Raw genomic sequence first — 3,287 nt, forward strand, 5'->3', positions numbered from 1 at the left:
TGCAACAAATGTATAATTTACTGTATACTGAATCCACTATTACTGTAAAATAACGCTAAATGTTTAACACTTAATTCTTGTTGTTTAACTTATTGTTAAACATTTTACACAAATAACAGTTACAGACAGTAACAGAGTAGACATGTTCCTTCATTTAGGACCTCTGTTTGTGGCCAATACAGCATCAATTCATCTTGGGAATGACCAACACAATCTCACGGCAATTCGTAACTTTTTGATTTAGTGGCTAATTCGTGTGAATTCCTACGATCTAATTCGTACGATTTACTACGATTTGCTCATCCCCCAATGACGGTTGGGTTTAGAGGTGGGGTTAGGTGCCACGCCTCCTTTTTAAAATTGTACAATTTTGTACCAATGAACTCGTACGAATGAACTCGTACGAATTAGCCACTAAACTGACAAAACGTAAAATACTTACGTTTTCTCGTGAGATCAGGCTGGAATGACAGATCTGTCCTGCACAGTGGCCAGAGGGATTTTGAGACATTCTTCGTAGTGGCCAGGTCACTACGTCATGCTGGTGGAGGAAAACGTTTCCTGACTCGCTTCTCTAAATCACCCAAAAGTGGCTCAATAATATTTAGATCTGTTGATTGTGCAGGCTATGGAAGATATTCAACTTCACTTTCATGTTCATCACAACACTCTGTCACCAGTCTTGATGTGTGTTTTGGTGCATTATTATCCTGATACACAGCACAGCTTTCAGGATACAACATTTGAACCATTAGGTGCACATGGTCCTCCAGAATGGTTCGGTAGTCCTTGGCAGTGATGAGCCCATTTAGCACAAGTATTGGGCATAGAGAATACAATGATATTGCAGCCCAAACTATCACTGATCAACCACCATCCTTCACTCTGTGCATGCAACAGTCTGGGTGGTACTCTTCTTTGGGGTTTCTCCACACCGTAACTCTCCAAGATGTGGGAAAGACAAAATGTCTCTGAATAGGGAAAGTCAAAATGCATAAATAGTTTTCAGATTCTAGTTATAAAATTGTGTTGTGCAAATGTTTTATTATGTTTATATTCATTTGCATTTTAATTTTAGTTATTTGTTAATTAAATTACATCAAAATGATGCCTTAAAACAGCAAGTAAAAATAAAATAGTTTTATTTTTGTGTATTATGTGTTTTTTTCTGGTTTGGTTCAGGTTAACTATAATATAACCTAAATTAAATGCTATTTTTTTATATTTTGAAATTAAAATGTTAGTTATGATAATATTGTTTATCTTTCTAAGGGTATTTTCATAGCTAACTACAGTAAATGCACAAAATCAAATCCTAATGCCACTGTTTTAAGCACATTTCGATATGAATCTATCACATTTTCAGACTGTTATGCATATTTCAATATACAGTAAATGAATTTGTTATGATCACCAGCTATCTAACCTTTATAGATCCCTGGTAAAGATGCACCATCACCCAGATTACAATTCTGTCACTTTATGAACTACATTTCCCATCAGGCACCTCACTCACACACCAGTTCTGGATCAACCATGATTATACACACACAGCTGATACTTGTAAGAACTAATGACCAGGACTACTGTATTTATACACCTCATTTTGACACACATATTGTTAAGTCTTGTTGGTTTATACCTGTAACATTACAAAGTGTTCACCTTATTTAGTCTTTCCATGTTTGACCCTTACCTTGTTCCCTGGTTTACGCTGTCTGCATGTATTGACCTCTTTGTCTGTGACTTCAACTACGCTTCTGGATTTCCCTTATGTTCCTGTTGTACCTACTGACCATTGCCTGCCTGACTAATAAAACTGCACGTGGATCCTCACTTCTATTGTCACCCTGACCCCTCTTTGGTTGCACAAGTAGACTAACTTTTAGCTTCTATAAAACAGCTGTAGGACATTGTTATAAAATATGTATAAACTAGTAACATAACGTGTTTTATTTTGTTTAATTTTAATCAGTTTACATAATTCATAGTGTTATAAGTCTATTTTTTTTATTGCAAGTTGGTGCACAGAAATGATTTAGGACAAAACTCTAAAATCTTCAAATAAAAAGTAATTGAAATAAATACTCTTAAAGGATCTATACATAAAATATATATCCTAGATATCAGTAAATAAAAATCAGTTAAAAAAAACCTTAGGACATGTGTATCTAAAAAATAACCATCATCTGAAGAATCCAGCAAATCTGAACTAATCTGAGAAGTGGAGTCCTCCTCGATGTCTATTGCGGTTACAGCCCTGTATGTCAATATGAATGAAAGTATGATGCATAAGTGCTGCTAAGTGCGATTAAAGTGCCATTACTCATTGAAAAGCCTAATCCATTACAGTTCTATGCAAACAGAGCAGGTCACACCCTATTTATTGAAGGCCGAACACATTTACATCTACGACTTTCATTGTAGCAAAACGCAGATACACTCATGTCTACAAGCCCAACAGATGTTCCTCTTCTTCCAATCGTGACCTTGACTACTTTTCAATCTGACCGCTTCAAACAATGGGAGGAAGTGCAGCCTCCTCATGTCTACACGTCTGCTGCCACCAATTGGTTTACGTCTTGTTGAAAGGAACAAATAAACATACACGAAAAGGCCGTACAAACATTGTCTTATTTCATACTTCACCACAAACATGTCATAATGTCAGCCGATACACGCAGCTGTCCACAATTAGCCTTTATTTACATGAGCCCCCAGATTTAGAGCCTTTGTGTTGTCGCTCGTAAAAACGACAGTATTTGAAAACACAACAAACTGCGTCTCTATGCTGTGAGTTTGAGAGGTTTTGTGTTCATCGCAAAGCAAACTTAACAAGAAACCACATCTGTTACGCTCTCTGTGATGTAGCACCCTAATACTTCTGATTATTCTGCGATAAATAGTGAAGTCATGGCAGAGAAAGAAATCCATCGCAATCACAGCGCCTGACAACTTGGACTGAGGATGGCAAGTTCTTACACGTCTGCTGTGAATACTTCTGAGAGCTTCTCTTTTCATCCTTCACACTGTCATACTACCTTTTTTTCTAAAGAAGCCAAGCAAATATAGACATTCAGGGTAATAAATGTGATATATTCTTTTTGACTCAAGGATGTTGACAAATTGTAACTTCATTAATCATAAAAGTGGCTAAATCTGTTTAAAAAATGACCTATCAGCTGAGGAGTCAACCAAACCTGAACTAACCATATTAGAAATTGTCTGCTATAAATACTTCTGACCAATTATGCAGCCATTTTTCTTAAGACGTTAAGCAAATATAG

The sequence above is a fragment of the Danio aesculapii genome, chromosome 13 (genome assembly GCF_903798145.1).
Source record: "Danio aesculapii chromosome 13, fDanAes4.1, whole genome shotgun sequence".
In the NCBI taxonomy this organism is placed as follows: domain Eukaryota; kingdom Metazoa; phylum Chordata; class Actinopteri; order Cypriniformes; family Danionidae; genus Danio; species Danio aesculapii.